Below are 24518 nucleotides of genomic sequence, written 5' to 3'. Positions count from 1 at the left end.
TATGGGTATTACCTGATATGTAATCATTTGGGGAGGTGACAGAGGAGTAAGAGAAGTTGAAACACTGGAAAACAAATCAGGTGTTTAGATCCTTTGGACAATCTGGAACCATGGATGCTAAAAACTATAACATCCATGACACAGACTTGCTAGTCCTGTGGTTTTGGAGGGGCAGCAGAGGCAGGAATGACTTTGCTTTCAGCAATGATATATGATGATCTGGAATGTAACAGACTACCCCAGTACAGCAGCATTTATTTGCCTAATTGCCTTCATTATTTCATTTGTTCAACATATTTTTATTAAGTGTCACATATATGAATATGTAAAAATCATAATCCTATACTTTTTATGATAAAACCAGAGCAATTAGAAACACCTATCAAGTAAACAAACACATATTTTTTAATCCATCCAGAAGCTTGCCACTTGCCATCATAGGAATTCACTAAGAAGAGACATCTGTCATTCGACACTAATTAGGTAATTGGCACAGTGACTCTTGAACTCACAAATGGTTCACAGTAGATAAAGTTTAGTGTTACAGCTCATATGTATTGCATTTTAAAAAATCTTCAAGAATCTATCTAATAATTTTATCCGTTATATAAGAAGGGAACTCATGTTGAGGGTTTACCTCACAATATTAGCTTTCTTTAAATTTTTGTACTTTGGTTTGTAAAGAAAAGAAATTATTTAAAGGTAAGAAGGTGACAAGCATGGGTGTTTTGTTTTACTGGATTTTTTTCTGAGGAATTCTTATAAGATATGTATAATTTCTGATGACCCTAATTTCAAGAAGAGTGTTTTCAGAATAATCAAAACTGAAAGAAGCATCATGTTAGACTGAAATTTTTTAAAAGCCGTACTAGTAACATACACCACTCGGTTATCAAATTATAACATTTCAGTTTGGTTTTTTTGTTGTTGTTTGTTTTTCTATTTTCAACTTCTGACTTCAACTGGTCCCTTATTTCCAGAGATAGACATTTGTGTCATTTTGATGGAACTGGTTTCTCTTCTTTAGGAATCCCAATGGGATGGCATTGAGAACAAAGAAACCACAGTCCTCTCCCTCAAACAAATGATTTAAGTAAATAGGATTAATAAAACTTGCCTTCTCTAATATTGTTTGAAAATCCCCCTTACATTCTCTTTCTTCCTTCTCAGGTCTCTCAGAACTTCTGTAGACAGCAAACATCAAAAGGACCAAAGATTTTTATAGTGATTCAGCTGCCCACAGCAATGAAGTAAACCCTGATTTTCTTTCAGCCTAGGAAATGATCAGCAAAGAGGCTTCACAAACAGCCTCTTTAACATTTGAAGTTTAAAAAAAAAAAAAAAATCAATGTAGCAGAATGGTTACTTTCATAAACACCTTTGGGGGCTTCCCCCCGCCCTCGCTCTCTCTTTTTTTTTTCTTTTTTTAAAGTAACCCTGCTAATCCTCCCTCTACAAACATAGAATATTTTCTTTACCACGAAAATATTTTCTTTTTGGTTAGACATTTTAAGTATGTTTTCTTAAAAAAACAAAAGATGAAATGTGTTTTGGGCATGATTTTCCTCATACCTTTTTCCTTGGCTCGCATAAATGCTGATAGACTCTCGTTGCCCCTGGAGTTTCTGCCTCCCAAGTTTCGGCTCGCCTCTCCAGTGACTTCCTGCCCAGTCACGCCTCTCTTAGCAATCTCCTTTCGGTCTCAGAATTCAGCCTTAGGGACTGAACTCTGAAATCACTGTATGTTTTCTCTCTTTAGAGGCAGATTCAGTGCACCCTACAGTCTGGTCAAGTGAACAGTGATGTTTGGATCTCAAGGGAGAGGGCCCATCCCCAGGACCAGCTCCATGAGCTCTAATGGCAGTCCTGCAATTTTTCCAGGTGAGATGCTGAAGCCGACGTTCAAGAAAGGCTATTACTTGAAGCCAAGAGAGATGTGTGGCTTTCTCCACAGCTCAAGCAGATAAACAAAATTGGAAATAGTACTATAGACTGAAGTGGCAGGAAACCAAATTTACTGGAAAAGAGAAAATAATAAACAGGGCAGAGATCCAGCTAAATTTAAAGGTAATACCTACAGGGGCACCTGGGCGGCTCAATCGTTAAGCTTCTGCCTTCGACTCAGGTCATGATCCCAGGGTCCTAGGACTGAGCTGCATGTTCGGAATGCAGCTCAGCGGGAAGCCTGCTTCTCCCTCTGCTCCTCCTGCCCTGCTCATATTTTTTCTCTCTCAAATATATAAGTAAACTCTTTAAAAATAATAATACTTACATCACTGACCTTCAGCTCCCCTTTTAAAGGATATGTATTATTTTCTCAACAACACTGTTTAGTTACCGGCAGAAATAAATTTCAAAAAAAACCTGTATTTTCCTTTCCTTACATTAAGCTAGAGATATCCACACCTATATTCCTTGCAACCTCTCTTTGAATGGAGAAATGGAGAAATTCCTAGAGGAGAGTCGTGGATCAGCGAAGTACAGTAAAGCAGGTGAACAAAAACACACAATTTGTACAATTTAATAGAATATCAGAATTATAGTTTAATCCCAAGCTTGGGGAGCAGCTGGGGAAAAAGGTAGACAGTCTAGAAGAGAAGTAATGCAGAGTTTCCTAAGTAAGTTTCTGGTGTAAACAAAACAGGTAATTAACTTTCATGGAATTTTACTTAATAAAAGTTACATTTAAAAAAGAGTTATGGGGCGCCTGGGTGGCTCAGTGGGTTAAGCCTCTGCCTTCAGCTCGGGTCATGATCTCAGGGTCCTGGGATCGAGTCCTGCATCGGGCTCTCTGCTAGGCAGGGAGCCTGCTTCCTCCTCCTCCTCCTCCTGCTCTCTCTCTCTCTCTCTCTCTGCCTGCCTCTCTGCCTACTTGTGATCTCTCTGTCAAATAAATCAAATCTTTAAAAAAAAAAAAAAAAAAGAAGGGTTACATTAGCCAGATGTTGGCCTCTCTAGACAGCTAACAAAGACACCAGGAGATGGGTTGTCTCTGTTCACATTTTGCACAGAGTGTAAAGCAATAGCACGAGAGGTTCCTTAGGAAGAAGAGCTCTCTCCATTCTTAAGACCTTCTTAGTTATCAACTTCAGAAAAGAAACAAGCCAGGCTCTCCCAGGAGCCCTAGTCATGACCCCCAAACCGTAAGCCAACAGGAAAATCCACTTAATCTAAATTAAACTAACGAAAGGCCTAGATTATTTATCCTAATTCAAGTTACTGGGTGATCCAATGGCCTGGATAGCAAAAGAATGTGATTTTTTTTCCTTTAAAAGCTATAACCTGAAGGTGGACACAATTCTAATTTCTTTTTTTTTAACATAAGGAATTACGTTACTTATTAAAGTAATCAAAATTGATAAAACTGGAAAAATAGTTTTGAAACAAAAATTAAATTTGGCTGCCCCAAATGACTAACACAATGGGCAATAGTTAAATTCGCTCTTCAAATATTAACACTATATGTACACATCCTTCATCCTTACTATTTTCAGTTGAAATATAGTTGACACACAATGTTACATTCCTTTCAGGTGTGCAACATAGTGATTTGAAAAGTCCATATGTTAAGCTGTGCTCATCACAAGTGCAGCTACCAATTGTCCCCACACAACACTATTACCATACCACTGATTTTATTTCCTATGCTGTACCTTTTATCCCTGTGGCTTATTCGATAAATGGAGGCCTGTATCTCCCATACCGCTTCACCCATCCATCTTGCCCATTCCCCCACTCCCCTCCCCTCTGGCAACCATTAGTCTGTCTTCTATTTACACACAGTTCTAATTTCTTAAAGATACAGCCAACCTTGTCACATATATGAAAAGCAACTCACATTTTCTCTCCGAGTAACTCTAAATTTTAATCTTTATTGTCCTCTCCCAGATGTCACAACTCCTCCTGCCAGATTCTCCATTATTTCAAGAGACAAGAATATTCCCTAAGGCCTCCTTTTGAATATACATCTTTCTGAGATCAAGTTTCTGGTTTCCCTGAAGACTGTCACATCAATAAATCTATCTTCTGCCTAGATCCTCGGTTTTGAAAATAATTTTGTCACCTTAGCCAGGCATAGCCAGCATTTCTCTCTCTCTCTCTTTTTTTTTTAAGATTTTATTTATTTATTTGACAGACAGAGATCACAAGTAGGCAGAGAGGCAGGCAGAGAGAGAGAGAGAGAGAGAGAAGCAGGCTCCCTGCGGAGCAGAGAGGACCTGGGGCTCGATCCCAGGACCCTGAGATCATGACCCGAGCCGAAGGCAGTGGCTTAACCCACTGAGCCACCCAGGCGCCCCCAGCATTTCTCTCTTATAGGTATTTGTCAATCCAAGCAGAAATGTTTGTTTGAATTGCTTCATTTGAATGCATAAAAACACTTTATGTAGACATTGGCATAATTGCAGATGGACATGAGTCTTTCTGCAAATAGGCCAATTGCCAAACAGACCATAGGAAGACCCTATCTGAACCTGGTCCAACATAAAATCAGTTATGTCCACTATGTGGAAGTCTTAGGAAGGTATAGTTTGTGGAGCATTAGTCTGAGACATCATAAGGCTTAACTTGCACCAAAAGCTCCCAAGTATTAAAAAAAAAAAAAAAAAAGTATCAAAAGCCTTGCTCTTCTAGAAATGTTTAGAGCTTTCAAGCCCACACACATTCAGAGAGTACTGATAATCCTCTCTCTGTTTGTAGGATTTGGAAGAGCTACAAAGAATAAAGAGCCACAATATTTGGACAAAGTGATGTATTCTTCTCTTTAGGCATATGTGACGGAAAATATGGACTTTCCCCCTTCAATTAATAAAATATCATAAGTACAAGAAGCTTTGAGTATATAAAGACTTTCTAGGAATATAATAAATACACATACTTATTTGGTAGATTTAAAGTACAGATATTTTAAATATCACCTAGTTGTATAAAACTTTAGTTTTCAAGGTACTCTCATATACATTACCATGAAAGATTCAGCATAGCACATTTTATTATTCAACTAATATCTAAACAGCATTACTTACTTTTTCCACTTCTGATTACATGAGAGAGGCCATCATCAATTAATTTTAAATTTAATTAGGATGTTTATCCTACATGTTTCCAAACAAGATTTAAAATGATGCGTAATATTAAACACAAGGTAAAATGGCAACATTAAAAGTCAAAGAAGATACAAAACCAAGTAAAAGGAGTAGATGTTTCCAAGCAACTGCAACAAATTGAGATAGCTGGGCCATGAACTTGCCCCTCACAGGAGTTAGCATTTGCTCACCAGGCGGAAATGCGGAAACTCTGGGCTATTAACAGAACCATCTCACCATCAGGGCCCTTGGATTGATGATACTTCTGTATTTCTCAGAAAGTGGTTGGGGAACTAACTGAAATGGGATTTTCAGTGGTGTTTATTTTTAGCAAATTCCTGGGCTTAACCTAAAATCACCAGTGGTAGGATTCTGGGATTATATTTTCACATAATCGTTAGGTTATATATATATTTTTTGCTCTGTAAATTTGGACACCACTGCTTCTCTGGATTAGTGCTTGTTACATGGGAACAACTGAAAACCCAGCACCAAGAAAGTAGAAAATAAGGGGTACCTGGGTGGTTCCAGTGGGTTAAGTGTCCAACTCTTGATTTTGGCTCAGGTTGTGACCTCTGGGTTGTAAGATAGAGCCCCCCCACGTTCCCCCATCAGGCTCCATACTGGACAGAGAGTCTGCTTTGGATTCTCTCTCCCCCTCTTCCTCTGCCCCCTTCCCAACCCTCTCTCCCTCTCTTAAAAAAAAAAAAAAAAAAAAAAAAAAAGTAGAAAATTGTTTTGGTAATCAGTCTCTTGGATCCCGCTTTTTGCCTCCCTATTTCTGCTCTGTGTTCATACTACTCCCCATGCCTTGTCCCCTGATCACTTAATATCTTACTTTGAATATTCCCACACACTTGGCCTTTTCTGACTATAATATTCTCCTCCCAACATCCCATCCCCTTCCCGCTCATCAGCTTGTTTTTGATTCCTGCCACAGGCTCCTGATATTTGTGTGTGTTCCATCACCTGCTGGTTACTCCAGGCTCACTTTTATAGCTCTGCACATGCTGTATTCTCTACTTATCTCGCTTGGGGATAATGTACTCCACTGCTGTTTGTGGGAACATGTGAGATCCTCCCTCCCTGGCTTCTGGCCATCCATGCCCAAATATGAACCCATGTAGGAGGAATTATCTGTTCTCTACCCTTTGATGTTATTTCCAGTTAATGGACCTTATTGGGTTATTCTCTATATTTGAAGTACATATCTCATATTTTCCCACTCTCCAAATGCTCTCAGACAGAATCTACTGCTCTTGTTATTTTCCACTTTCCCCAATATATTCATTGGCTTATACTGTTGTCTCCTGTGTTTCATCATTCACTTGAAGACATGTCCAACGTCCTAATTAAATTTAAAGTTCATGGTCCTAATTTCTGTGCTATAATTATCAATCTTCCAGTCAAATGTTTGGGAATTCATCATCATTCGACAACCATGTAGCCCCAAGGTTTTGCTGCTCTTGTTCCCTGTGAATTTTTGCCTTTTCTCTTAAAATTTAAGGTAATCCTCTGTCCCACCACTGACTTTTATTAGGACTGTGAAGACTTCTGCCAAAAATACTTGCTCCGTCTTAAGAAGTACTTTTGTTCGTAGCGCAGACCCTGTCTTTCTGGTCATAGACCACCTTGAAAACCATTTTTTAAAGTTCATATATGGCACAACTTGAGAATTACCTCTGTGTCACTCTGCTTCCTAAACTACCAGTGTTAGTAAGTACACCAGGTGAAAATATTCCCTGTATCCAGGTCCTTCAGTCTTCCACTCAAGACTTCCAAGTTTCTGGAAAACCTTCTACTTTTCTTCCAACTGACCAGACAAGCCAGAATAAGTGAAGAGTGTCCAGTAGGTGCATGATGTTTAGGACCTCACTTCTGAATTTTGGGAGAATTCACAGGGAGGCAGAACAGCTAATATGGCACAGCAGGTATGCAAACAGGCAATTCCATAGCAAGCCACAGGGAATCTCAATTATCTCTCCATGAGACTTAAGTCCTATGATTGCTTTCATCTGCTGGGGTAACTGTGAGGCTTAGTCAAGTGCCAAAGCTGTCATACCAGCTGGAAAGAGCCAATTGCCAAACGTTCAGGACCTTTGCAAACTAGTTCTTTAATACAGACATTAATAAACATTATATTAACTTACAATGAAACAAGTCGTATTTAAAAACAAAGGTAACATGGCTAACAGATATGGGAAATGATGTTCAACATCACTCATCATCAGGGAAATGCAAATCAAAACTATTATGAGATCGCCTCACACCTGTCAGAATGGCTGAAATCAAAAACACGAGAAAAAACAAGTGTTGGCTAGAACGTGGAGAACACAAAGGGGAACACTCATGCACTGTTGATGGGAATGCAACTGATGCAGCTACTGTGGAAAACAATACAGAGGTTCCTCAAAAAAGTTTAAAATAGAACCCCACATTCCAGTAACTGTGCTCCTGGGTAGTTACTCAAAAAATACAAAAAGACCAATTCAAAGGGATATAAGCACCCCCGTGTTTATTGCAGGATTATTTACAATAGCCAAATTGTGGAAGTAGCCGAAGTGTCCATTAATAGATGAATGGATAAGGAAGATGTGGTGTATATGCAATGGAATACTATTCAGCCATGAAAAAGATGAAATCTCACCATTTGCATCAACATGGATAGAGCTAGAAAGTATAATGCTAAGTGAAATAAGTCAGAGAAAACAAATACCATATGAATTCACTCATACGTGGAACTTAAGAAACAAAACAAATGAGCAAAGGAGAAAAAGAGAAGCAAACCAAGAAACAGACACTTAACTATAGAGAACAAATGGATGGTTCCCAGAGGGGAGGTCTTGGAGGGATGGGTGAAATAGGTGATGGCAATTAAGGAGGGCACTTGTGTTGAGGAGCACTGAGTAATGCATAGAATCATTGAATCACTGTATTGTACACCTAAAACTGATATAGCACTGTATGTTAACTACATTGGAATTAAAGTTAAAACTTAATACAACACTAAAAGAATAACAAAGGTAATAAATAATCAAAATTCAGCACTTCCAAATTATTTTACTATTACCTATGCTCTTGAGTTTATTTATATCTGTTGTGTCTGTACAGTAGGAATACTATATAATGGTATATAACTGCACATTTCCTCCAGATTCTGTGTTAGGTGACATCAGGTTGGTTGTTTGAAGTAAGCCATGGTGAAAGTATGTATACCACAGAAATCAGCAAATACTACAAATCAGGACTTACCCCATCCCCTTCCCCAACCCCCAGCAAGTCATTAAATATTTACTAGTACATTATTACTGTAAATCCCCTTAGTAGTAAAATGGAAAAACACAAAGATAAAGTATAGTTATGTGAAATTTCTCAACTTTAATTCACTTCCCCACTTCCCCCAACCTGCCTTCCTTTCAAAGTGGTCTGACTTCTCCCAAGTCAAAACATGTGGAACCATAACCTATACCAAACAACTGACCTGAATAATGTTCATAATGTCATTACTTTATTAATGTAAATGGCTCTTCTAAGGTGAAGTCAGATATTCCTTTATATAAATTTTATATCGGATTTTTTTCTGTTCAAAATCCCTGCTCCTTTGTCTACATTATCCCCTAGACCCTATTCTGCACATGTGTGTTTGTACCTGTGTTTGTGTCAGTGTTTGTGCATATCCATGTGCTCTGGACAGTAGCTGTATACTTACTTCTTATTAGCTAACTTGAACCTCAAATAACTACAATTTAAGCCCAACTCTGTATCTATCTACTAAGACACTAGAAAGGGAGATCATTAAATGTCTCGGAATCAATACTTGAATTCTTAAGAGGGAATTCAGAAGGAGGTCAGCAAATGTTATTAAAGGATCAGGAACTGACTCAAGAAAACATAAAGAAAGTAAGACTCCTTATATAGCAATGATAAGGCTAATGGGAAACTGAAAGTGATCTTGGAGAATGACTAGGAATTTTATACAGAGGAATCATTGTTCTCTGTTTCCACTTGGGATGAGCTAAGAGAGATTCAACTTACAGCACTTCATAGAAAGAACTTGAGAAGAATTCAGTAAGAGAAAATTGTCTTAAGGGTTTTTTTCCCCTAAAGTTGTTTTTAATCGGCCATTTTAATCAATGATTCCACAGAAGCTTAATTTGGAGGTAGAGAGTCTTATTGCTAAAAAGTCACTCAAAAATGCAATCAATGGAAGATGGGATGTCTGGATTTTCTCCAAAAGTAGATAGGGACTTTAGCTTTCTAAATATTCTCTGATGTTCTAAGCTCACCTGAAGATCATATTTACTGAGCCTACCTCAAATAGATGGGTATGTATACATAAGGGATGAGGATAAAAATACCCAGGACACATAATACCAGATCAGACGAAAAGAAATGCTCTGTCTGAGACTCAGACATGAGGTCCCTTTCTGGGAAGGTGTGGGATGGCCTTAAATAAACAAGTTTCCTTAAAAACCTACCATTTGTGTGTCTAATCCCATTTTAAAGCCATTTAGGTGTTAATAAGTAAAACCCACCCATGGTTAATTACTTCCCAAGTTCTTTTTTCTTCTAGTATTCTAGAATTTGTTAAATCTCTATGCATATATTAAAATCCTTTTGGAAATAGAAAAAGTATAAGCCACTAAATGTATTAACTGTTTAATTCAATTAATTATAATTAATCAATTAAAAGTCAGAATTTACCCAACTCAAACCCTCTAAGATGTAAGGCTTCTATGGACTTCCCATAACTTGGATTCAACTTATCTATTTAATCTTTTCTTTCACCACAAAATTTCCCTAGCCCACTCCAAATCATATGCTTCAACTATACCAAATCACTGTCAGTTCCTTTAAATAGCCATGGGTATTTGGCAGAAAGGTATTTCCCATTTCTGGAAGATGTTTCCTTCAACCATGAAGAATTCCTGACTCCCCTTGCCACCTCCTACCTGGTTTAGGCACCGCTCCCATATGTTCCCATTGTATTTGTGCTTGCCTTCACCAAGAATATCTGAATTCCTCATTAGACTGTCAGGTCCTTGAAAACAGGGACAGTTCTTTTTGTTCATCACTCTTTGCCAACATAGTAGGCATTCAGTTATAATTATTAAACTTATAAATTAAATAGGTTAATCGATTTAAATAATAATATCACCACTATATTCCATACTCGAGGTTCCCGTCCATCAACTCTGGTAACTCTTACAAGAATGACTTGATTTCATGGTCATTATAGGCATCATTTTCTGAATCACATTAGGAATAATTCAGTCTCCCAAATACAAATTTATGATGATTTTGTACTCATGTCAAGTCATGTTTCTGCTTTCTTTCCTAGTGGTGTCTGGGATTTCCGTTGAACTTTCTGGCTAATATCTTCAGGCAATACTTGTAGTGGCCTCAAGATCTATTTTACAGGTTGAAAAAGAGACTTTAAAACTATTACCCTACGGGGCGCCTGGGTGGCTCAGTGGGTGGCTCAGTGGGTTAAGCCGCTGCCTTCGGCTCAGGTCATGATCTCAGGGTCCTGGGATCGAGTCCCGCATCGGGCTCTCTGCTCAGCAGGGAGCCTGCTTCCTTCTCTCTCTCTCTGCCTGCCTCTCAGTGTACTTGTAATTTCTCTCTGTCAAATAAATAAATAAAATCTTTAAAATAAAATAAAACTATCACCCTCTGAGAATGGTCTGTAGGATAAAAAAGGCAAAAACAGTGAACTGTGTTTAAATTTGTCTTGTTTGATTTTGTATGTTATTGGTAGCACATGCTTCAGCCCTTTGTTAAACAAAAGCCACTGTGAAGTTCAAAAACATCTCCCCTAAGGAACAAAAGCAGGAGAAACTTTCATTGTGATGAGGGAAATTAAGCCTTGACTTTGAAACAGCTTTGTCCTCACAAAGATGACTTATTAAGACAGGAAACCAAAACAAGAGTTGAAAAATAAAGGCAGAATAGTGAAGATTAAGTGAACGTAAAGATATTTGCTCTAAAGTCATATACAGGCTTTACCAGGAGAACAGAAGATTGTCATGGCAATAAGGTGTGAACTGGGGGAAAAAAATGTTGATCTATAAGAAATCTTACTTGGCTTTATTAGTTTGCTCAAAGCGTATGATACTAATGATGCACTGTATGGTGACTAACATAGCATAATAAAATAAAATAAAATTTTAATTTTATTAAATTTAATAAAATTTAATAATTTAATTTTATTAAATTTAATAAAATTTTAAAATATGATAACTTAAGCTTGGAAAATAGCTGTCTTTTAAATATTTTCAATTAAAAAGATATGTTGATTTTAATTTAAAACCAGTTTTGAGCTGGTAAGTTATTTTGAAGTTATTTCCCTATAACAGAACTTAACAGTTTTAAATGGCCTTTTGTGAAATAAATTGAGATTTAATTCCAAGTCATGTCTCATAGGAAAATGGCAGTGAATGGGGAAGGTCACCTCATTATAATTATTAGTAAAAATACAGTTATCTACTTAGATTGTTATTAGGAACAAGCAAATTTTTCTTTACCTTTGGGAATAAAAGGGTCAAATGATACAAACCTCCTTCTTGTGACAGATAATAATTAAAGATTGGTGATTAAAGCATAGGCGGGGTTTGTTGTTGGTTTTTTTTCTGCCTCCCTCGCTCTTCAAAAACTTGCTTTCTTAATGATTTTAATCAAAAGTTTGGAGAAAAATAGGATTGATTTCATGTCAGAAGATTCTGAAAAGCAACCCAGAAGTGTTGAGACACTCTCAAACAAGTCATTCTGGTAGTGATTGCAAATCATTCCAATGAAAGAGAGAGGATAACCAAATGATTCTGCACATTGGCCCAAAAAATCATCTGCACAAGAATAGGGATGTAGAGACAGGGTTTAGTGGCACTGTGTGTAAAAAGGATGATTGCTAGATCTATCTAGATCTACACACACAAACTGATTGTTATGCCTCACTAGTTTATTTTAGTCTGAGCAGTCAACAGTTCCATCACTTTTATCCATGACACTGACTTTTTGAAGCATTTAAAGTTGTTCTGTAGCATATCCATTGTTTTGGATTTGTCTGATTATTTCCTTTTGGTATCAAACCCTTTCCTGTCACTCCTCTTTCCCCCTGCCTTTCCTTTAAGTTAGGTTTCAAACAAGACTTGATCAGCTATATAACTCATAGGCCAAATCCAATCCCCTACTTTATTTTTGTAAATAAGGTTTTATTGGAACAGAGCCACACCCATTAGTTTGCATATTGTCCATAGTTGTTTTCCTGGGGCAGGTTGAGCAGTGGTGACAAGAGACCTTGTGGATCACAAAGCCTAAAATAATCACAGTCTGTCTCTTTCTAAAAAATCTTTGCCAGTTCCTATACCAGAAAATTTATTAGATTGGGATAAAGTATTTTTGGCACAAAGATGATGTATTTCATATTGCATCATTTCAGGAGATTATTAGTCTTCCACTAGTAATGCTGTTTGTATATTTAATTAAAGTGGCAATGGCCATATCTCTTCATTGTACAGGCATGTTTCCCCCCTCTTTTCATTTAATAAGTAATTCATGGAGTGATACTTGGGCTCTGTGTAAATATCCTATTTACCATCTAAAACTCTTCCATCTAAAGATTTTATTATCTATTGATGGCCTTCACCTGAAATAATTACTACATTGGAGATTGAAAAGTGCCAGTTTCTAAATCTATCATGCCTTCAACATTTATGAGATGACAAAATAAAACAGCCTAAGTTCATTTTCTTAGCTATCATAATGGTATTGTGGTTACATCGGTGATTGTCCTTCTTCTTAGCTAAGTCATGCCAAAATATTTAGTGGTGAGATTTCATGGTGTCTGCAACTTTCTTTTCTTTTTTATTTTTCAATTTTTTAGTAAACCTAGATTTGTTAAACTATTACAAAGACAAGACAATTATCATCCAAAGTACTCTGAGGACTTCATCCCAATTTCACTTGTTATGGAAACAGACCTAAGAGGTTAGAAATTAAAGAATATAACCTAACAGGTTATAACAAAACAGTCTGGTGACACATGGGAAAAGGAGTAAAAGCTAGTCAGAAGCACTTGTGTTAGTGGTAATATATGTGGTTAGGATGTTTCCCAAAATGCTCCCCTGAAGATGCTTGAGTGAATTAACCTGGGTCCCCAGTTAGTGAAAAGACCATTACCCCTGTGGAGAATGAGCAGAGGCCAGGATTTCTCTGAGATCTTTTTGTCTTTCTTTCTAAGGTGTGAGGGAATGCTCAGGCTGTGCAGGGGTATAGCTTGGACTCAGCCTCCCTTCTTCCCATCCAGTCTACCTACACCTTCCAACGCCTGCTCATTCTCAACGTGTGGACCCGCGGGGTTACAGAAGGTCCCTAGAGTGAAGGCAGCAAGTATAGTCCTACTCAGAGGGAACCTATACATAGAAAGTTTTGTGGTAGACAATAAACTACAAATACCCTCTTGGTTAATTCACCTTTGTTAATAAAGATCATAGTTTCTTCTGCTGACAACAAGTTTTTGTCTCAGTATAGTCTTTCTCAAAAAAGAATTGGTTCAGATAAATTTTGGAGAAGCAAAAAGACTTTAGTCAGCACCAACTCCACATAAGAGGCACCAAGTTCTTTCCTACATAGAATAGAATCTACATAGAGAGTAGAATCTCACAGCTGCAAAAATCATTCTCGGTGATCACCATCTGCATCCTTAAACTGTCCAGCAACCGTAAGTATAGTAGCTACCTCCACCCCGTCTTCATAGTCCCTTACTGAATCTTGTCCAGACTCCAGCCATGTTACACAGGCTGCGTACAGACTGAGAGAGCATTCGTTCTGATATCGTCAGTGCGGCTTGGCCTTCTGCTGTTAAATGGGATAATCCTTCTTCATAGGTGTAAAATGGAAGGATGTCTTCCTGCTCTTATCCTGGGCTTCCATATCCTATTCTGCTCCATCACAATCATCTGAATCATCATCCTCAGGATCTGGATGCAAAGCCTGGCATTCACACAGTGCAGTGAGCATTGCTGATTTATCACTAAGCACAAATCTAAATTCAGCAAGAGGTTCAACATTATCATCACTGTCTTCTCTTCAGCAACAGATTCTTTTGATTCTTCCCCAGATCTGGCATTCACCATAACATAGAAATACTCTCGTGGATAGGCACTTAGATCCCTGGACACTACTGGTGGGGTATTCCTGTGAGAATCCTAATCCAGAGCCATCTAACCAAGACAGATGGCTCTCAGTGAGGTAAGGGGTGCTGGGATGCCTTGCTGTGCAGCACAGAGCCCCTCAGCTGGGCCCGGCAACAAGAAACTTAAGGAAGCTCACTGCAGCAGGGAGCATGGAGACAAGGGGCTGGGGAGGGAACGGAAACACAGCAACCCCAGCTGCTTGCCTGCAACTTTCTTCTAATCGTGTATGGCAGACCTCAGTGTGAGGGGTGGGCTGGAGGGAAAGAGAGAGAGCAAGAGTACAAGTGATGAAGGAAATACCAGAAGTTTGTAAATCTGGGTAGAAATTCCTTTGTACCATTTTTGCAACTCGTCCTTAAATTTGAAACCCTATCAAAAAGGTAGAGGTGGAGAAAAAAGAGAAAGAGAATCATGAGTTTAATATAGATTTTTAAAAGATCCACTTACACATGCATAAACGCTTTGTCACCTTGGGCAAGATTAATTAAAATGTTTGTGCTGGAAAGAAGCTTTAATTGTGCTCTGCTTTGGCAGAGGGGTAGAGCGTACCTAGAGCTCTAAGTGCTTTAATGTGAAAGGGAATAGACAAAAAAGAATGTATTCAGAGGAAAGGATGGTGCTTTGGATTGAGTAGAATGTCAGCTTTTCCTAGCTTTCCTTCATTCCAGTTCAATTTATCTAGAGGCTAGTTAAGGATAGAACCCAAATACATAAGGTTAGTTTGCAAAAAACAACAGCATTAATGCCCTTCCCTTCTACAATCCCACTAGACCTGGGATCAGCAAACCTTTTTTAAAGGGTGAGATAATATTTCAGGCCTGTTGTTCATATAGTCACTGTCTGTCATTATCACTGTGGGCCATACAGTTGCTATATGTGTCATTGTGGCATACAAAAGCATCCAGAGACAGATGAATGAACATGGTGTGTTCAAATAAAACATTGCTTTATGGACACAGGAACTGAAATTTCATATAGTTTTCACACAACATGATCTTTTTTTCCCTAGCCATTTTAAAAATGTAAAAAATATTCTTTGTTTACAGACAATACAAAAAGTAGAGAGAAGGGTAGATGTGGTTCAGAAAACAAAAGAGAAAAACTTACAATTGTGCCTTTGTGCTGACTGCCTTTTAGCTGCCTCACTTAGCTCTGGTAAAGGAAAGGGACTCCTTTGAATGGGATGACAGGGCTTAGCAGCTTTGTGCTTTTAAACCATCAAACAGATAGTAAATCTCTACCCAGACCTCCAAGATCCAAGAAGTCCATCAGCTCCTCTAAATAGTAAGGCTTGTTCTAAGTTAGGAATCAGTGTAATGAGGAGAAGTCATAATGTAGGTAATAACAACTAGAATCTTGGTCTATCAGCCCAGGATCCACCTGGAACTAGATGATTTCTCATTTATTTCCTTCTGCAGTAAAGTCACCTCATCCACTGTCTTTACTCTGGGGCCTTGCCATGGCAGATTTAAGTCATGTTAACACCTCTGTGCAATCAAATTAGTTTGCCTGTAGATGTAAACTTGTCTTATTTAAATAAATATATGGTAGATACTTACACAAATAACTTCCTAAGTAGTAACTTTTACTTACAATAATTTCTATCCTTTGATAATATTTCCATAGTGACCCTGAACCATGACATGTGCTGAATCATGATGGGTCCCTTTGGCCAGTGAGGGTTTTTCCCCTAAGCCCCTCCTTCCCTGCAAATGACAAGTGAGTTGAAAACCTACCTCTCCAAGAAGAGCTTATGAAAGGAAGGGCTTATAAGGATGGAGATGGAGATGGGGAAGGAGAAATACAGAACTTTTCTTAGTATTTAAATGGTTGTCAAGGAAAAGAAGGTTCAGACTTTTTCGCTTGCTCTCAAGCAATAGAAGGAGAATTAATGTATGGAAGCTGAGACAGAGCTGGGCTTACTACCAAAAACTAAAGAAACAACAAGAGGGAAAGAAAAAAATTCAATAGCTGTCCAAAGATGAAATGGACTGCTCTGGAAGATAGCAAGTTCAGTATCCAGAGATACACACATACCTAGGGTGTATGTCTACTTAATGGACACAAGATTCAAAAATTGAAATCATTGAACTGGGTAACTTTTAAGATTTATGACACTTAACACTTAGGCCTGACACTTTGAAGTGGCACTCTTCTTAAGAAAAAAAGGAGCAAAGATAAATAATTGTAAGAGTGAGGCAATTCCTATTCCTCTAGTTTAACCACAACAAAGACCAGTGTGGCTCATTCACCTACAGTAAATTGAGGCCCTATCATTCCCCGAATAGTGCTTTATGCTAGTTATATGCATTCTCCCATATAATGATTATTTATTGAGACTGTGTGTTATCTACATTTACAATGTGCCAAATATGAGGATATTATGGTATAGACACAGATTCTTTTCTCATAGAATTTATAATTTGTTGGAAAAGATAAAAATCTAATTAGTAATTATAGTTAAAATATGGGTGTTGAGATTGTGTAGATATAGGGCATTGTGATGGTCTTTGAACATGATGACGGAGGTCAGTTAAGTGTCTGCCTTCAGCTCAGGCCATGATCTCAGGGTCCTGGGATCCAGCCCCATATCCAAGTTGGCTCCCTGCTCAACAGGGAGTCTGCTTCTTCCTCTTCCTGTACCCCTCCACCCACTTGTGTGTGCTCTCTCTCTCAAATAAATAAAATCTCTTAAAAAAATAAACATTATGACAAATTATTTGATACTCCCCCTGTTGAGATTTTGGGGCTAAATTCCCTTCATTTGAATCTGTTTGGGCTTATAACTACTTTGACCAATAGATAAAATAGAAATAACACTATGCGATTTCTAGGTCCTGTGGCTTCTGCCTTGTTTGTTGGAAGATGAGTTTCTGGAGCCCTGAGGTACCCTGTAGGAAGTCCAGCTACTCTGAGCCCACTGTGCTTTGAAGAAGTCAGCTTCAGAGAGAGACCAGGCAGAGCTCCAGCTGATGGTTTCCTGCTACTCCCAGCTTTCTAGTCATCCCAGCCCAAATGAAAAAGGAATTCACCAGAGTATTCCAGCTCCAGGCATTCAAGTCACTCTCAGCCATTCATGCCTTCTAGGCTGATAGTCCAGACATCATGGAGCAGAGACAAGCCATCCTCTCTGGGACGTGTCCAAACTCCTGACCCAATGAATCCGTAAGCATAATAATAACATCATTGTTATCCCAGGCCAATAAGTTATGGGGTGGTTTGTAACAACAGTTCATCACAACAGGCCCATGAGAACATGTATTAAGAAGGCATAACCTTGAGGCCAGAGAAGTCCTCTGAGGAAATCATATTTGAGCCGAGAAATGAAGGAGTAAAATTAGCTACAAGAGTGTTCTCAGAAGAAACAGTTTGAAGAGGCAGTGGAGGCAAAAGAAATACCTGGGTCCTTCAGGAACTGGCAGAGTGTAGTAGTCTAAAAAGGAGTAGGATGCGCAGGAGTCAGGTAGGAAGTAAAAGATGAAATAGTCTAACCATGGTCATCTCATAAGCAAGATCATGGCATCTGAGCTTTGTCAGGATTGTGAAGATAAACTGCTGAAGGGGTTTTGGTATCAGAATCATGTGACTGGATGTGTTTGCATTGTGGGCAAGGTTGAAACAGTGAGAAGTTAGAGCCTTAATTCTGGTGAGAGATAATAGTAGGCTGATCAGGATAGCCATAGGGATCAATATTCAAAAGGTAAATTCATGGGACTCACTAAGCCTTTGGCTATGAGAACGTGAAGTGAGAGAGGGAGGAGTCACCTAGGCAGTGGACTAAGTAGTGGTATCATTTACCCGAAAGGAAACAGTGGAAGAAGAACAGATTAGAAGGGGTGATGAACAGCTTGATCTGGGGCATGGAGAATTTGAAGTGCCAGAGAGACATCCATGTGGCAAAGCCAGGCAACAGTTGATTAAACATTATCAGTAAGGAGGAGAGTATGGAAGGGAACTAATATTACCAAGTGAGTATTTTAATCCAGGTACTGTTATTGCCCTTGATCTGATAACAACCATGTGGGGTGTTCAGAGAGGTAAATAACCAGCCTAAGATCAGAGAGACAAGAAGTGTAGGGTAGACATTTCAATATAGATCTTCTTAATTCTAGTTCAAAGTAAAAGACACGTGGTACTACTTTCCACTTCAAAAAAAAAAAGTCGTAATGCTTTGGATTTAGAAAGCAGCAAAATCAGCATTTGAGAATGCCTCTCTAGTACTTTCTAGTACTCAGTTTAGTGGGTGACCTGAAAAGCTACAGTTCTGAAAAGGGGCCAAAGAAAAAGAAAGCTGTCACGCTGATCTAAGCCACAGGGCAGACAGCAATGCCACGTGGCCCCAGGACCCCATGGATTCACTGATGTATTCTGGATGATCAGAATGTTAGATGGAGCTTGGCTAGTGAGATCTTCAGGATTCAGCATACTCAGCATACTCAGGCCTTCTTTGAAAGTTGTGATTTCTCTTTGAAGAACTAGCTCTTGGTTTACTGAGGGACCATGATAATTACTATAACTACCATTTGTCAAGCAGGCACAATGTGGCATCTTGTAACTGCTTCCATGTTTTAACTTTTTAATTTCTCATAAAAATCCAAATGAGATAGGTATTATTTTTTAATCTACCTTTTATAGACGAGGATGGGTATCACTTGGACTTTTGACTTTAAGACAGCAGGTGACAATGAGATTCAGCTACTCATAATGAGCTGGATGCTATCTGAGACACCCAGCCATAAAGCTAGATGTGACTGGCAGCAGAGACTAATGAAATGAAAGTAGATTGAGCTTGAGCATGCGCATGACCAGAAGACACAGATCATTTGTATGAACAGGTATGTCACTGTCCACACTGACCTCCCTCCCTCAACACACACATCTGGCCCAAGGGGCATTCGGCAAAAATGAGCAAGTTTTATAGCCAGGTCTACACAAAAACTGGCCCCAAACAAAAGTAGACAGCTATGATGGATAGTTCTGCTCTGAAATCTCCCTAAAACAAGGTAAAAAAGTGAAATCTTCCATGTAGGTGTAATTTCAAGAGGACTGTCTCAGGGTACACTTTACCTGAGGTTAAGGACTAGTGACTGCCACACATTAAGTACTCAAATATTTTAAAGTAAATGAATAAATAATGAATTAATAATCTCTAGACACTAGTGAATGGTTTGGTCAGCTGGTTAGGGATATTGAAGGAATATGATTGGAGGACTTGTGACAGGAAGATTCAGAGAGATTATGTGGATGGACCTAATGGAACTGGTTCAAATTGTGGGAATAATTTATGAGTGGTTTTAAAGAATTAGGTAGAAGAGATGATCTGCTATAAGTGTGTCAGTCTTCTTCCCTAGCAAATGGGTACTTGTTCAATGGGCTCATAATAAAATTCTCCCAGTGGTGGGAACAAAACTTATACATTGCTCAGGTACATGAATTTATCCTTATTAAGACTGAACTGGCTGCTGTCTGTATGAGCCCTTGACAGGGTAAAATACACCAGGGGAATTAGAAGTGTTAGCTGGTTATAACATTGTATCACACTCATTCTGTAATGGGAAAGGCAAGAAGAATTTGGACTTTCTTTCCCTATATACCATGTGTGCACTGTTTGTGTACTCCTAGTACATCCCACTAGATGATGCTTCTTCCTAAGGAACTTCCTTAACTGTGTAAGAAGTAAGGCAGTGGGCTGAAGCCCATATGCTGCTGTTCTTATTGAACAAAGAAATGGCCTCTTGAAGACTCAGATATGTCATAGCTGTGAGATAGTATTTCGTGAGCTTGGGTGCTATTTTACAGGAGGTGGTTTTGTTCTGAAGTAGTGGCCAATATATTGTGCTGTTTCTCAACACAGCCAGATCACTTACAGAGGGAATGGTGCTTTCATTATTAGCCCTAAAGGCCCATTTCCAAAATCTCTTTTTCCCACTCCTGAAACACTTATCTCTCCTGGTTTTAACTTTGAATACTGCCACTAGGAGGATAACAATGGTTACATTGAACTGGGAGCTGATACAAATAAATTTGCCTTTTGGGATTTATCATAGCACTAAGTAAGCAGGTAGAAAAGGAGTTTACAGTGGTGGAACGGTTGGCATCAGAGGGAAATAGGAATGCTGTTTTTTAATAGAGGCAAGAAGGAGATGGAATCCAAGGAGCTCCTAGGATACCTTCCAGTATTGCATGGCCAGTGGTAAAAGTTATCATATACAAGCCAGTGTAAATCAACCCATTGGGTAAAGAAACTCACCCAGCCAAGATGCTGGTTGATAGCAAAGAGCATATGTAATGCTTAGCAGAAAAGAAAAATCACAAATTTGAATTGTCATCTTGACTGTTTACTGAAGGTGTTCATCACCTGCCACATACGCATATACATATAGTATGTATAAATACAGATCTTCCTTGACTTACGATGGGGTTACAATAAACCCATCATACATTGAAAATATTATCATTTGAAAATGCATCTAATGCACCTTACCTATGAAACATCATAACTTAGCCTCACCTACCTTAAATGTGCTCAAAACAATTGCATTAGACTACAGTTGAGCAAAATTGTCTTATGCAAAACCTATTTTATAAAAAGGTGTAGGAATAACTCATATAATTTATTAAATGCTATACTAAAAGTGAAAAAAGGAATGGTTGTATGAGTATAAGTGTATCTATCAGTTGTTCACTCTTGTGTGGCTGACTGGAAGTTGCAGTTCACCACCACTGCCCAGCATCAGGAGAGAGGATCAAAATGCAGATCACTAGCCCAAGAAAAGATCCCAAATTCTGAATTCATTTTGTATATATACGAGTTTTCTGTCTGTTTTCTTCACTTCTCTTTTCCTTATAATTTTACTTAAGACATATTTATTGGTAGTAAACTAAAATTTATTCCATAGGTCATGGAATATTTGGATGGATCATAACAGAACCAGAGGACAATAAGGCAAAAAGATATCTCTTAGAGTTATATCTATTAGTCAGAGTGTTAGGTGGAAGGAAATTTTTTTGGCAGTGTAGTATAAAAAGAAAAGTCTATTGATTTTGCCAACTACAGTTATAGATAGTAAGAGACCTTCTTTTTTTTTTTTTTTTACTTTTCTTTCTTTTCTTTTTTCAGCTCCTGAATCCCCCTCCTTCCTTTGAAGAACTCTATAAAATGATGTCAGATACTTGCTTTCCCACCTTTGCAGCTAGCTCATGAGCATTTGACCTGAGTTCAGCCCAGGGGTGCTTCACTTGGAAGCTGGTGATGCAAAGAGGCAGGGCCTGTGTAGATGTCCATTGGCAGATGAATGTGGTGTATTTATATATACATGTGGTATATATATATATATATATATATATATGCACACCATGGAATATGTATAACCATCAAAAAAATGGAAATCTTGCCACTTGCAATGATGTGGATGGAACTAGAGGGAATTATGCTAAGTGAAATAAGTCAATCAAAGAAAGACAAGTATTCTACGATCTCACTGATATGTGGAATTTGAGCAACAAGGCAAAGGATAATGGGGGAAGAGAGGAAAAAATGAAACAAGATGAAACCAGAGATGGAGACAAATCATGAGACTCTTAATCTCATAAAACAAACAGAGTTGCTGGAGGGGAGGACAGTAGAAGGGATGGGGTGGCTGATGGATGGACATCTGGGAGGGTATGTGTTATGGTGAGTGTTGTGAATTGTGTAAGAATGATGATCCAAGGTCTGCACCCCTGAAACAAATAATACATTACATATTAATAAATTTTTTTTTAAAAAAGCAGGGCCTGTGGAGACACTGTGAAGGCTCCTGGCAGAGCAGCAGGGCAGGGGTATGATTAAAAGCAGCACTGCCAACTAGGATGTCCAGAATCCAGAGATGGCAGCGGAGGAGGTGCAAGCCATGGCATCTGGTGGTCAGTGGCTGGACTTGCTGGGATGATTCTGTGCAGGGAGCTGGAGTACAGCCTTGACTCTTCTTATCTTCCCAGCCTCGATTATTCCCAAGCATTTTCTAAGCTCAGGTCTGCAACTGATTCTGTAAGCTACCTTAATATAAAATATTTTTATTGCAAAATTCAAGCAGAAATGGTTTCTTATGTTTGCAAACTAGAACCCTAGTTAATACAAGAAGGCTGGGCTAGGTGCTTTCCAAGATTCCGCCCAGCTCTAAAATTACAAGACTATAAAACTCATATTAAAATACATAAAATAAGAAAACAACCTAGATTATAAACATGTTCCTTTCACTGAGTAATTACTATTAAATATCATCTGATAGCTGTGTGTGTGTGTGTGTGTGTGTGTGTGTGCGCGCGTGTGCGCCCGTGCCTTACAGGAATAGTTCCAAGCAAAGGAAGGAAGGATAAACAAGTGCTCGAAGCTATATTGTATCCATCACAGTAGTGTTATTTCCTGAAAGCTACCATTAGATTTCTCCTAGCCCATGGCTTTAAACATCCTTCATTTAACCATGCTTGCTAAGTTTCTGCCTACCTAGCCCCACAGCTTTAGAAAATCTTCCTAGAGTTTATGCCTAATAGGTCAGTATTTCATTACCTGAAAGTCCTTAGTAAAACTCCCTAACTAAGGAGTTAGCAATAAAAACCTCAGTAACCTAAAGAGTGTTTGTCCCCTCACTCAAAAATACTGTGTGGGGCATCAGAGGACTAGCATCCCTTTGCTGTAGAAATGACAGAGCAAATTATTTGCCTCTACATATTGGTACAAATGTGGAATGGGAGAAAGGCAATGCAGTTTCAAAACAATCCAATCCCTAGTAAGAAATTTTTGAATATCTGTAGCATTCATTAATAATTACAATTAATTAATTAATAATTAATAATACAAGATAAAAGTCTGTGTTCCTGTGGAGAGAATATGAGGTAAGTGATTCTTGACAAAACACAGCTATCTAGCTATTCTATTTGAAATGGTAGCATCTGTGGTCACTTCATTGATACATACATATGATGGACAAATAATGCTAAAAGGGTACTAAAAGGAAGCAATAACGAACATTTTGTATAAAATATGCATTATCAGGGGTTCTGAACATTGCCAGCCCTCTACCAAACACATACCTACTGCATTCCACTTTATGTCTTAAGCATGTAACTGTAACAGACAGATCAACGTGGCATATGGTAGAAATCCTGTAGTTTTTTAATGAGCAAAGATTTCTAAAATCAAAAATCAAAGTTGTAAACAATAAATTAAAGCAACCCAAAGTACTAAACAAAAGATGCTCTCTGATTGTTGTGGTTTGGTAAGGACCATAAATCTAAAGCTGGACTTGATGATCAGGAGATAAATCGTCATCCAAGACCTCTACAATGACCCTTAGCTGAGCCATCTCTGCCCAGCTGGTGCTCCGTCTGCCCACTGGCACAAGCTTGCTTGTTTCTTTTCACGTTAAAATTATTGTACATTGCTTTGTTCATAAACTTCTTAGCCTCCCTCTTATGCTTGCTCAGCTAAGATTCATTCAAGGACCATTAAAATTAAGTCACATAATCTGTGTATTCATGTTCCAATGTATGAAACACACACACACACACACACACGTCATAATTCATTATGTTATACTGATGAGCAGGTTCTCAGTTTTATTATTTTTAGACAGAATTACCTCTATGAGTTGGAAAATAGCATGTTGGCTACCTGTGGGTTCTATCTCAGTCTTTTAAATTTCTAATTTGTGAAACATTTCTAATATCCTTTAAAAGACAAAACAGACAGTCTTACTAAGAACTCTATTTGTTTAATGCCTCACAGTGATCCTTGGTCAGCATCATTTGGCACATCTACTTGGAATGGAGATTTGGTTGACAGAGATTTAATGAACAAGAGCATTCCACTAATTTTGGGAAATCTCTTGCTGAGAAGCAAAAACATAACAAATGTTTGTAAAGTTTCTGTTGAAGTCACCCTAATAAACATACTCTTTAAAAATCACAGATTAGACTGTGAACCCACTTTAAATGTCCTTAATGTCTTCTAATACAACATGCTGAATTTTGCATATTGTTAAGAAAAGACACGGAAAATAGAAACATCTGGTTTTACTACTTAGAAAATGCAATAATTGTCAATTCCCTGCTGTTGGCAAGCACCCCCAAACACACACTAGATTAACAAAGCCAATTTAGTGTTAGGACGGCAGCTGGCTCTAGTTTCTTCCTTCCCAAATGGTCATCACCATCTTAAACTTCAAAGATGTACTTTTTGCAACATAGAAAAACCCCTTTC

General features: G+C 38.3%; 1 protein-coding gene and 1 pseudogene across 1 annotated transcript in view; both read right to left on the bottom strand.

Moving 5' to 3' along the window:
• CCDC148 (coiled-coil domain containing 148) overlaps positions 1-24518 on the bottom strand; it is a 235562-nt gene that overhangs the window by 19950 nt on the left and 191094 nt on the right. The window lies entirely within an intron of this gene.
• LOC106004945 lies at positions 13758-15739 on the bottom strand (annotated as a pseudogene).

The sequence above is a fragment of the Mustela putorius genome, unplaced genomic scaffold, assembly GCF_011764305.1.
Source record: "Mustela putorius furo isolate JIRA1106 unplaced genomic scaffold, ASM1176430v1.1 tig00003869_pilon_pilon_pilon, whole genome shotgun sequence".
NCBI lineage: Eukaryota > Metazoa > Chordata > Mammalia > Carnivora > Mustelidae > Mustela > Mustela putorius.
Note: the sequence above shows the minus strand (reverse complement) of the source record. Positions and strands in the feature narration are given on the sequence as shown.